This window comes from Papaver somniferum, chromosome 1, assembly GCF_003573695.1.
Source record: "Papaver somniferum cultivar HN1 chromosome 1, ASM357369v1, whole genome shotgun sequence".
In the NCBI taxonomy this organism is placed as follows: domain Eukaryota; kingdom Viridiplantae; phylum Streptophyta; class Magnoliopsida; order Ranunculales; family Papaveraceae; genus Papaver; species Papaver somniferum.
The window spans coordinates 178153340-178166941 of record NC_039358.1 but is presented as its reverse complement, the minus strand read 5'-3'; the positions used below and the strand labels follow the sequence as shown (position 1 = coordinate 178166941).

General features: G+C 38.1%; 1 long non-coding RNA gene across 1 annotated transcript; it reads right to left on the bottom strand.

The window, feature by feature from the left end:
- Window positions 1-1141: 1141 nt before the first annotated feature.
- Window positions 1142-2305, bottom strand: LOC113334325. The gene is made up of 4 exons (XR_003352709.1): window positions 2269-2305; window positions 2103-2187; window positions 1600-1715; window positions 1142-1209 (listed from the first exon to the last, which is right to left on the bottom strand). It is a non-coding gene; the product is annotated as an uncharacterized LOC113334325 (long non-coding RNA).
- Window positions 2306-13602: the final 11297 nt, after the last annotated feature.

Sequence of the window (13602 nt, the reverse complement as noted above, 5' to 3'; positions counted from 1 at the left end):
ATAAGCTTTTATAATAATTTATAATTTCAAATAAAATTATAGATTCTATAAAGTGAGTATTATTCCAATCCACTAAATGATTTTTCAGAAGCATCAAGATTGTTTAACTCCTCTAAATAGTGCAACCTATAGTAAGGGGTATGAACATCATGATGAACTCACGAAATTGCGGATCATTATGCCAAATTAAGACCTTACAAAAGGGAATACATTCTAAAGAAGTCCTTCGTTAACCCCAACTATTTAGTACTCAACTGATTAAGATACATGCCTAGAACGTTGGAAATTTATTTAAGAAACATAAGAAGCAAATCCTAAATACCAATAGAAAATCCCAAACTGAGCATTACTATCTATTGAGTAGGGAATACATACAAAAAATCTCCACGGATACTGTAATATATTAACATGCTTTCCTATAAATTACGTAAACACTATGTGCATTTATTATGTGCATTTGAAATGCAAAAGAGGAGCAACAGGGACAAATACTTCTTGACTGTGGAGGGGAGAATAATATACAGTCATTAAGGTGATGTGCTAGTCGTGGCAAGAATGCAAGGTATTAAAAGGCTCATGGCTGTGGAGCGGAGAATAATATACAATCATTAAGGTGATGTGCTAATCGTGGCAAGACAACAAGGTATTAAAGACCCGATTTGAAGTGCCAAGATATTATAAAAACTTCACTATTTTTGGTACCCAAAGATAGATTTTAAAGAAGCAAAGCCAACTGAAAGATGTGTGAATAGCTCTCGTTTTTAAGTAAATGAAATTTGATGCTATACCAGGAAAGCTTCAAGATTTGTGTAATAAAACAATATTAATTCTCATTGACATATCAAGTTGATGTGGAAGTTATGTGATACTTTCAGACACACCATGTAAGCTATACATGGATTAATAGTAATACATTGAAAGTTTTGAAATTCCAGTGGTTTCTTGCATATAAGAAAGTAATATTAGCTGGAAATAGATGGTTAGAAACTTCTCAGAACAAAAGCGATGACAAATACTCACAGTTCGCACCTCCCGCCTAAATAATCACACATTCCTAAATTTTGTGCATTAACAAAACAAAATATAAGAAAGTGAAGCACCTGATAGATATTAGTCAAAGTCATAGAATCCCCAATATCACGCTTCCTCGGCATCCACGGTCCCATTACCTCCTTGTCACGAAACATTTCCCATTTTAAGCTTTCTTATCTAGAAAAATCAATAGATTTTGATTATAATCCCAAAAATAAGTCTCCCACTGCATCATACTGTTGCACAACATGGAAAATGGGTAAAAAAAACGTTAACTCATTATATTGTAGCAATTAATGTTGTCTGAATGTGTAATCCAACAAAAGTATATTTTTCCTCGTCTGCCAGAGTTTTATTATTCCTACCATGTGAGAAAGAACCATCAAATATGTACATATTCTATCAAGAAGAGATAGAGGTATCAAGAAGCATACTGCAACACCAAAATTATAGTCAGAGAAGAGATAGATGTATCAAGAAGCATACAGCAACACCACATGCGTACCATCTCATGAGTGACTGTCGGACAGCGAAATAATTGTAGATACAGAGGGAGCGAAGTAGGACCTTAATGAAGGAGACTATTGACTGCATGTTCTGCTTGTATTCATTAAAGGGAACATGTTGGAAATCAACCCCATCAATTATCTTTCTTCTCTCTTTCTGGCATTTATCACTGGCCCCTACATATTCATTACATTAGGGCAAAAATAAAAACCCTTGGTTATTGAAAAAAACCAAAAACAATTTTTTTTTTAAAGAGATTGATTTCTGACATACTCGTTGCGCTTGTACTACATAGGATTTAAAAAATCTAGGTCTAGAAATCACGACTAAGATGTTACCTAACACTACGCAAACGATAAGAACTCTGAATATTAAAACAGTTGTGTTCTAAGAAACTATCCATAAAATATTTAAACAGGATTTGAAAGAAATAATTGAGTTTTATTTCCCAACTGATGAACATGAAACAATGAGCTTAAAAACATTATGTTTCCTTTTTTTTAGGATAATGGAGCTTTGTTAATGGCAGAAAATGAATCCATATTTATGTTACATGTTGTTACCTGGATATATTGAGATGCAAAGACCAACAAACCAATAAATCTGTTCGCGCTCACAGCTATTGTAGGTAGCTGCTTCCTACAACTCCTACATAAAGAAAAGTGATGTAGATCAATTCAACTAATACCGAAGTATTTACCATGAACGTGAATTAGTTTAAGGATAAACCTCCCAGTATTTTGCACCCGTTTACGGTTTATTGTACCTCATCGACCGTGAAAAATCACTTTATCTTGATGTGATGGGAGGAAAGTTGTTCGCCTTAGGTCTTACAGATCAGTTTGTGATTTTGCGGGGGGTCTTCATTACCATTTTTTTTGCAGGGGTAGCACTTGAATGACTATCTCAGTGATATTATGAAGCGGAAGCCTGAGCATATATATCTGCGAATCAGGCCTGTGAAGCCTGAGCCGTTCATCTGAAAAAGGAAATTTTACATCAGACTGCTAGCAATAGCAGTTTTAAGAATAAAGTGGACAAAATACACCCAGTATTAACAATGGAGTGTGGCAAACATGCACTTACCTTCTGATGAGTGCCAAATATTGTATAATTTTATCCCTTTTTGTTGGCATTTAACTCATCTTTTGTGCAGTAATTCTACATTTTATCCCATATTCTGTATTTTCATTGTTTTCAAGAATAAATATTTTTCTTACTTAATTTTGCATTTTTAGGTAATAAATAAAGTCTGGATGACTTGCGGAGCGGAAAAGAGCTGAAGAGTGGTGAAAAGCCGGAAGAAATTACGCAAGGAAGCCGCAAAGAATGGAGCGCACGTCCAAAAAGCTAGGAATGGGCTCAAGAAGGAAGAATTGTTCTTAAAGAAGATATGGGCTTGGCATACCCAAGGCCCAAAACCCTACCCAAACCCATTTTCTATATCCATACCCGCCTCCATTCTCAGCCGTTAGATCGATCCATCTCATCATCCAATGGTCGCTTCTTCATCGTTCATCAAAATCTGAAGTCCCTGCAAAACACCATAGTACCTAAATTCCAAGCCTTCAGATTAGATCACATTTAGATCCTACGGTCGCTTCTTTGCCTGCGCATCAAATCTCGATACTTCCGCTTAACACTACAACACACCTAACCTCGATCTTCGCCGTCAGTTTTGATGTATCTCGTCATCCTACGGTCTCCCCTCATCCATTTCCATCGCGCTGTTGGATCATTCCATCATCCTATAATCCTACGGTCCAGCTTCGCGAAACATCAAAATCCTCTACACCTGCTCAACACACTAGTATCCTATACCTATACCCTAACCAAACGCCCCCTCCTTCCTCCATCGACTTCTTCTCTTCCCCCCCCCCCTCTCTGCAGCAGAACCCGTACCACCACCTTCTCCATCATCACCACTACCCACTCCACTGCCACCGCCACCAACTCCTCTACCACCACCACACCTCCACCATCATCACCCCTACCTTCGTACAGCTATTACCCATCTTTATAGCCCCCTAATTCGTCAATTTCTCCCCTGCCGAAACCCTAGGTGAATGGTTGACGAATTAGTGAAGCTAGAAAAGCAATTGAAGGCATGGGAATGGAGCTGGTGAACGAGGAGAGGAATGGGTTGAAGAGGGAAGCGTCAAATCGCAGGTTTGGTAAGAAAAATCCCTAACCCTAATTTTTCTGTCCATTTAGGGTTTGTTTGATAAAACCCTAATTACTGCTAGGGAGAGCATGAGGAAGAACAGTGGAAACATGGGTATGATTAAATTAGTCGAATTAGGTGAGAAACCCTAATTTTGTCACTGTTCAATTTGGGGATTTGGGGGAATTTTTCTGTAAACCCTAATTTGGGTGTCTGGGTATAAAAAGGGGACTGTGGGTGTGATGTGAAGGTATGCTGGACTAGCCAGTGTCCAGAACTTTGCTGTTCTGTATATGTTCTATTCTTGGTATTCACTGTGTAATGTTCATGTTCTGTTTATGTTTAATTTCTGAATTCATGTTTCAATTATCTTGTATGATGTATGTTAGTGTTAGCATGTTAGTCATGAGCTAAGTCTCACTAGCTGAGGCTCAGATGAAGCTTTAGTGGACTGTTAGGTAGTTGAATGTTAGGTTAGAAGCCTTAGTGCATGTTTTGCTTGTGCAATGGGAAGAAATTAGTGCTCTGGTATGCCTGTGATTGACTGTGCTGTCAAAAGACAGTCAATACTAGGGGCATATCAATGAGCAAGCTGATTTTCCTCCCATTCTAGATGTATGCATAGGATGTTCAATTCAACCTAGAACTACATTATCTGGCTAGGTCACAAGGGTGGATTCAAAGCCTTAGCTTTTACCTCCACTGTTACCATTTGTTTCATTGCTGCTCCCTTGCCTTAGGCTAACTGCCTTTGTGCCTCATTGCCACTGATTTTTGCTTCTTTCCCATGATCATTGTTAGTTTGTTTCACTGCCATTGTTAATCCTTTAGTTATTGTTCCCTATTCTTCCCTGTTCCTCATCTCTGTCTGTGTTCTCTTTTATTCTCTTTCTTTTGCTATCTTTTGATCTTCTAGTTTCTCTGTTTTGCTCCCCATTAGTCCATTGAAGCTCACTGTGGCCTAAGTGCATTGATCATTAAGAGCCCAGTCCAGTTCACTGTGGACTCATTCAAAAACCAAACTGATAGCTCTATCAAGCCCAGCTCACAGTTCACTTTCCAAGCTAAGGCCTGTCACTGTCAAGCCCAGATCCTCATACAAGCCAACTGAGCCCAAAGCTCACTTCAACACTGAGCCCAAGTTCAGTTCATTGAAACCAAAGGCTAAAAGCCCAGGTTCATAGCTAAAAATCCTAGCTCCAGCTAAGGCCCAAATCATACCAAAAGCCCAGGTTTAATCCCAAGCTCAGTTCACTACACTGAGCCCAAGCCTAAGTTTAAGGCCAAAGCCTAGTTCACAGTTCATTCCAAAATCATTCAAAGGCCCAAGGCCTAAAGCACTTCATCATTACAACAAACCCATAAAGCCCAACAGTTCCAAAGGGTATTCATAACCCATTGGTACCACAACCCTTTGATACCTAAAGCCCAATAGCCAACTAGAACCCAAAATAGCTAAACACTACAAAACACCCCCAGTCTCTGTGGATCGACCCGTACTTGCACGAGCTACATCTGACGACCGTGCACTTGCGGTATTACTGTAGGCCCGTTTCATTTCGCTTCAATTTTATACGCTTTCCCGGGCCCACCAAGTTTTTGGCGCCGTTGCCGGGGACTGGTGCTGTGTTTTTCTTGTAGTTTTATTAGCTATTTTTTCATTTCACTGCATAGCATTTGCATCTACATCTGCTTCACTTCATTTGCTGTTGGACCTGCTGTTCTGAACCAGTTTTTCCTCTGCTGGGACGCCACCAAGGAAAAGAACCAAATCCCAACTGGGTTTTTGCAACAATATCAGAGCAGATGGGCTGTGCTTAAAAGGTAACCCATTTAAGAGAACCCGAATTGTGGGCTTCCAATTTTTAATTGTGGGCTTGTAATATTAAAGCCAATTTTTGGGCTTTTTATTTTCTGTTGGGTTTGTAATTAATTTTTGTGGGCTTGTTTGTTTAATTTGTGGGCTTGTATTTAATTTTTGTGAGCTTGTTTAATTTGGACTGGTATTTTGTAGTCTGGGTTTTTAAACCCAGCTGAGCTTGTAACCGATCACGCTAGGTTAACTCGTTAGTGGGCCGAGTACCCAAATTCTAGGCCGAGATTTTGGACTCAGTTTCACCAAACGTTTTCAAACCAGCTGAGCCAAAGCAAACACAAAACCAACAGTGGGCTTGCTCCCATTCAAAAACCAAATTTTATTTTCTTTAAAAAAAAAAAATAATAATAATAAAAAAAAAAAAAAAAATTTTGCTCCCAAATTTTAAAACCAAATTTTATTTTGCTCCCACATTAACAACCAAATTTTTTCTTTTATCCCACCAAATTTTTTGCTCCCATTTAAACCAAATTCCCAAATAGGCTTTATCCTTAAAGTCTAAAACCAAAATTTTGAAACCCATAACTGAAAATTGTGGGCCTTATTCTCTTTTTAATTGTGTAATTGCTTGATAAACATAACATGTCTGGATTTTGGTCTGCTCCTGGGGATGGAAATAAAACTCTTAGAGAACTTGCTTATGGGCATGTGCCACATTATGAGCCCTTCATAGACCATGATGTCAATAGTTATAGGGATTGTTATGGACATTTTCATAGTCATGAGCCCCAATACATATACCCTGATAACTATTCACACATGTATCAACCAACACAACCTGAAATCTATGCATGTACCTTATGTGGTGGTTTAGACCATCCTGTTGAGAACTGTTATATGTTGCATGATTCTAGACAATTTAGAGAGTCCCATGAAAATCCAAATTATGAAATGCCCACAAATTGTGAGTCTGGTAGTCATTGGGACCATAATCAATCCTTTGAAGGTTGCGATCAATCTTTTATAAACCCAAATGACCATGCACACATGCACCCATCACCACAATTCGAACATGAAGAATTTTGTTCCCCTATGAAGTACGAATCTATCATGGAAAATCTCAGACTCATTGATCAAAATAATGCTAGATTGGAATTACGAATGCAGGCATGTTTAGATCGGATGTTGCTTATTAAACAAAATGAAAAAATTCATGATGAAATGTGTGTTGTTCCTAATGAAGTGTCTAGTCCCATTCATGTAAATGATGTTGAATATGATCCTAACCTAGAGGAACATGAGTCGACTAAGGATACCACAATTGCTAATAGGGACCAATATGCATGTTACCATGATGATGATTATGATGATGATGTTATGTTAGAATAACATGAAAACATTATGGAACCTTTTGGTTCAATAACATATGGCTTCTCGCCCTCGACCTTCATGAATGTTGTTTCTTCTAATTCTAATAATCATTGCAACTCATATGATTTTGAGATTGATTTGGGGCTTGTACAATTGTTCATTGAAGATGAGCATGATATAAGAAAAATTGAATCTTCTGTAGACACTAATGTTCCTATAATTGAAAATGAATTAGTTGTTTCTGATTCCTTGCCTAAATCACAAGATGCTGTCCCTTCTGATGTTGATGTGAGTACTTTGGACAATCATGATCCCGATTTAGGTCTTGATGTTTTGTTCCATGAATGTGTGAATGATTTACCTGTTTCTGATTTAGGGAAAGTATGTGCTAGTACTATTGATCGTACAAATGAAAATAACTTAGATGCACCTACTTTCTCGCCTAAATCACAGATTGAGATTTTTCCACCCAAGCTAGATTTGGTTTGTCACAAAATTTTTAAACCAACTATTCTGAGAGTCCCTAATCTAGGATTGGAACTGTGTGCCTCCCAAGTCCTTTTGGACCATTTTGCATCTAAATATAACATCTTTAAAGAAACACAGTTGGAATTAATTTCTCTGACCATCCCAAACACAGTCCATTTTGAGTTAGACCTTATGAATCCTGCACCCCTAAAATTGAAAGATTTTGTGCTTAAAAGTAAACCTGTTGAAAAATATAGGTTTGGGGGTGATCCATCCGGTTTTTCACTCTCTTTTCAGTCCAATTTTAGTTGTTTGAAACTATCGACGTTTCAACACTTCGTCTTTTGGGTTGATCCTCAACTCTTTAGATTGTTAGTGTATGGTGAATTTTTTGTATATAATCCAGTAGATAAAATTTCTTAAAAACCTTTTTGTTCCTTTTGTTTATATTTTGCTAATCCAATATGATCTCGGCTGACATATGTTGGATTCTTGCCTTGAATAACGGAGTTCTAATATTGCTTTCGCCGAAATCGGGTATTCTCTTTCCTTTTTCTCTACTCAACATGATCCTCTTCATATGTTGTATTATAATTTTGTTCATATTTTGAAACATTGAGGACAATGTTTAGTTTAGGTTTGGGGGTGAAAAGTAGATACTTTGATAATATGCCATAATTGAAAACAAGAACTCCTTCTTTTTGAAAAAATTAAAAATTCCAAAAAAAAAAAAATTAATCACAAAAATGGAGCTCATTTACCTTGAAATGTTGACTCTTGTGCAAATATGTAATTTTTAGGAGTCTTAGTCTAGATATTTAGGCACCCTGATTCTAGCACAATTCACATAGTGATAAGAAATTTGCACGCGCACGATCTACCAATACATGTATGGCCTCGATCTTCAAGGTGTTTGATAGGAAGTCACGATTGCCAATCACTTTAGAATACTGAACGAAACTTGACTAGCTTGTTCTTTGGTTGGTTGGGATAGAAGGTGGAGGTTACATTAAGAAAGACAACCATCGAATTTAACTGGGTGCATCAAAAAGGGCTACCTCTTGCAAAGTGTCATGTAATTTTTTGTTTCTTTTTGTTATGTATCAAAAGAGCTACCATATGTAAAAATCAATTTCAAGTTCTTGTGAAAAAAAAAAAAATCAGAAAAATACAAAAAAATCAAGTATTTATCAATTCCATCCTCTCTTGTTCCAAAAATAAAAGAGAGTAGTCAATGTAAATAAGAGTCATGTAAAGAGTCATTTTGTTGTTTCATTGTAATAAGCAAGGAGGGTGTATGCCATTGATGTACAACGCGAGTAATTGTGAAATACCTCCAACTCATTCACAATTCTCGTAAAGTCCGGACAGCTAGCTAGATTTCGACCTTGGTTCTTAGCCTGAGAAACTATCTCTTGGTGATTAGTAGTCATAACTTCAGATATTTCTTTACACATGTGTAGATACACTTTACACTCTTATCACATGTCTTTATTTGTTATCAGTGCTAGGATTGTGCCTTTGATAGCTAGATTGACATCTCCATTTTGCTGTGAGCTTAAACTGTCTTGCACATGTCACATTTGATGGAATCTGAGCTTATATTTTGACCTAGAACTTTGTAGGTACGTTCTAAGCAAACCTTCACGAGACTTCACTCGTCCACTAGGGACACTTAGTGGTTTAAAAGGCTTAGTGCATACGCTAAATGCATTCGAGATACCAGCGACAGTGGTATAGGTAGGATTTCCTTAGTTTTGTTTTACTTGAGGACAAGTAAAATTCAGGTTTGGGGGTATTTGATGAGTGCCAAATATTGTATAATTTTATCCCTTTTTTGGCATTTAACTCATCTTTTGTGCATAATTCTACATTTTATCCCATATTCTGTATTTTCATTGTTTTCAAGAATAAATATTTTTCTTACTTAATTTTGCATTTTTAGGTAATAAATAAAGTCTGGATGACTTGCGGAGCGGAAAAGAGCTGAAGAGTGGTGAAAAGCCGGAAGAAATTACGCAAGGAAGCCGCAAAGAATGGAGCGCACGTCCAAAAGCTAGGAATGGGCTCAAGAAGGAAGAATTGTTCTTAAAGAAGATATGGGCTTGGCATACCCAAGGCCCAAAACCCTTACCCAAACCCATTTTCTATATCCATACCCGCCTCCATTCTCAGCCGTTAGATCGGATCCATCTCATCATCCAATGGTCGCTTCTTCATCGTTCATCAAAATCTGAAGTCCCTGCAAAACACCATAGTACCTAAATTCCAAGCCTTCAGATTAGATCACATTTAGATCCTACGGTCGCTTCTTTGCCTGCGCATCAAATCTCGATACTTCCGCTTAACACTACAACACCTAACCTCGATCTTCGCCGTCAGTTTTGATGTATCTCGTCATCCTACGGTCTCCCCTCATCCATTTCCATCGCGCTGTTGGATCATTCCATCATCCTATAATCCTACGGTCCAGCTTCGCGAAACATCAAAATCCTCTACACCTGCTCAACACACTAGTATCCTATACCTATACCCTAACCAAACACCCCCTCCTTCCTCCATCGACTTCTTCTCTTCCCCCCCCTCTCTGCAGCAGAACCCGTACCACCACCTTCTCCATCATCACCACTACCCACTCCACTGCCACCGCCACCAACTCCTCTACCACCACCACACCTCCACCATCATCACCCCTACCTTCGTACAGCTATTACCCATCTTTATAGCCCCCTAATTCGTCAATTTCTCCCCTGCCGAAACCCTAGGTGAATGGTTGACGAATTAGTGAAGCTAGAAAAGCAATTGAAGGCATGGGAATGGAGCTGGTGAACGAGGAGAGGAATGGGTTGAAGAGGGAAGCGTCAAATCGCAGGTTTGGTAAGAAAAATCCCTAACCCTAATTTTTCTGTCCATTTAGGGTTTGTTTGATAAAACCCTAATTACTGCTAGGGAGAGCATGAGGAAGAACAGTGGAAACATGGGTATGATTAAATTAGTCGAATTAGGTGAGAAACCCTAATTTTGTCACTGTTCAATTTGGGGATTTGGGGGAATTTTTCTGTAAACCCTAATTTGGGTGTCTGGGTATAAAAAGGGGACTGTGGGTGTGATGTGAAGGTATGCTGGACTAGCCAGTGTCCAGAACTTTGCTGTTCTGTATATGTTCTATTCTTGGTATTCACTGTGTAATGTTCATGTTCTGTTTATGTTTAATTTCTGAATTCATGTTTCAATTATCTTGTATGATGTATGTTAGTGTTAGCATGTTAGTCATGAGCTAAGTCTCACTAGCTGAGGCTCAGATGAAGCTTTAGTGGACTGTTAGGTAGTTGAATGTTAGGTTAGAAGCCTTAGTGCATGTTTTGCTTGTGCAATGGGAAGAAATTAGTGCTCTGGTATGCCTGTGATTGACTGTGCTGTCAAAAGACAGTCAATACTAGGGGCATATCAATGAGCAAGCTGATTTTCCTCCCATTCTAGATGTATGCATAGGATGTTCAATTCAACCTAGAACTACATTATCTGGCTAGGTCACAAGGGTGGATTCAAAGCCTTAGCTTTTACCTCCACTGTTACCATTTGTTTCATTGCTGCTCCCTTGCCTTAGGCTAACTGCCTTTGTGCCTCATTGCCACTGATTTTTGCTTCTTTCCCATGATCATTGTTAGTTTGTTTCACTGCCATTGTTAATCCTTTAGTTATTGTTCCCTATTCTTCCCTGTTCCTCATCTCTGTCTGTGTTCTCTTTTATTCTCTTTCTTTTGCTATCTTTTGATCTTCTAGTTTCTCTGTTTTGCTCCCCATTAGTCCATTGAAGCTCACTGTGGCCTAAGTGCATTGATCATTAAGAGCCCAGTCCAGTTCACTGTGGACTCATTCAAAAACCAAACTGATAGCTCTATCAAGCCCAGCTCACAGTTCACTTTCCAAGCTAAGGCCTGTCACTGTCAAGCCCAGATCCTCATACAAGCCAACTGAGCCCAAAGCTCACTTCAACACTGAGCCCAAGTTCAGTTCATTGAAACCAAAGGCTAAAAGCCCATGTTCATAACTAAAAAGCCTAGCTCCAGCTAAGGCCCAAATCATACCAAAAGCCCAGGTTTAATCCCAAGCTCAGTTCACTACACTGAGCCCAAGCCTAAGTTTAAGGCCAAAGCCTAGTTCACAGTTCATTCCAAAATCATTCAAAGGCCCAAGGCCTAAAGCACTTCATCATTACAACAAACCCATAAAGCCCAACAGTTCCAAAGGGTATTCATAACCCATTGGTACCACAACCCTTTGATACCTAAAGCCCAATAGCCAACTAGAACCCAAAATAGCTAAACACTACAAAACACCCCCAGTCTCTGTGGATCTACCCGTACTTGCACGAGCTACATCTGACGACCGTGCACTTGCGGTATTACTGTAGGCCCGTTTCATTTCGCTTCAATTTTATACGCTTTCCCGGGCCCACCACCTTCTGATTCTCTCTAACTTGCTTTTGAGGGTTCTTGTCTGAATTTCTCTCTAACGTGCTTGGAGTGTAGCTGCATTTGTAACATGGCATCAGAAAGAAAAGTCAGAAGAGTAAACAATTTATATTGATTACACAAATAAAACTGAAATGGTATCAACATCAACTCATTTAGGTTTAAGAATTCTAGATGGAGCACTTGCTGGTGTTAGTTGAAGCTGTGAACGTTGCTATATCCAGGGGTAACAAACTTCGGATAGATCTTTCTAAGTGTTGGATGTGGAATAAAGAGACTTCTACATTAGAGCTCTTCAACGTAGCATAAACTGCAATGAAAGCCGGAGACCCTTCCTCTAACACGAACTCAATATGGACTAAAATACATGCTTGTGCATCACTGCGACTTTTCAGCAACACTTGATTTTCCACCATATGATCCTGGAGGTCTACTGTTGGGCCTCTCAGATGAGAGTCATATAGTTTCTTACGTATTCTAATTAAGGGGAACCAAATCAATAATGCAAAACGTGCAAGGATATGAGCTGCAATTATCAGCTACTCGAGGTCATAAAAGGTAAAGCTCTTCTTACATAAGAATAACTACGACCACAATGTTTCAAGATTGCATTATTATTAATAATAAATTTAAGAAAATCACGAATCTTCATGCTAAGTACTCAGTATTCCACAGCTATATTGGGTTCTGCCTGAAAAATAATGAGATGTAAGGGTATATAACACAAAAATGTAAGAGAGGGAGGTTAGATGTATGATCCCTGTATATAACTAAGAAACAATCAGAGTAAAGGCTGAAACTGAGTTAAGAGCGACTCGCTAATAAACCTCTTTCCCAAGATGTTCATAGTTAAGTAGAATCATAGTTAAGTAGAGAAGCCACCAAAACCTAAGGTTCATGACTCCCTCCACTAATGTATCTTTAGTACCGAAAATCTTATCACATAGTGATAAAACTGTGATATGCTAGACTGCATATGATATCAACAACAATCACATTATTCAAAGGAATATAGCAGCAGGCATACTATCCATTTCAGCACATTTATACCCCGAAAAAATAAATTTACCCATCAATTCAATTGAACTAAAACTACTAAAGCATTTAACATTCACATCTTTAGTTTCAGAAAAACCAATGAAGAAGTAAAATTGAATTGGTAAATCTATTTTTTCACACTCATGTGAAGAGATCTACTTACATGGGTGGCAAGAGAGCAAATAAGAAAAAATCATATGTTACCCAAGTGATTTGAACCTCCAGTTTGAATGAATGTTCAACTTAGATTGTAATTTCTGCCTCAAAGGTGTAAAATTTCAGATTGTACCAATGAAAGCCATGTAAAAAAGATGCCAAATTAGGTGCACAACAGAATATCTCAAATGAAGGCCATTACTTTGTAGAACTGCAGTTTTCTGCTTTTACAAACAAAAAATAGTTGGGCAAGTAAAGTATAATAGCTAGAGACTAAATGCAACCAAACAACATCTGTCTGTGGATTTTAAAATCAATTAAAAATTGTTATTAACCAAAACAGAAATTCCAATAGTAAATACTTCAATTGTGTTACCCATTATACTATAACAATTATAGATCTTTATTGGAGTTGGTAGATTCAAATATCTCATGTTAGTGTCGCACTGAGCTCTGCCACCTGAGTCGTTCACTCGAATAAGGTATCCAAGTCACACACAATACTCTGACATAATATTACATAAAAATAAAAGATGGAATAATCTAAATTGCAAGTCAACTGAACTGTATGCAGC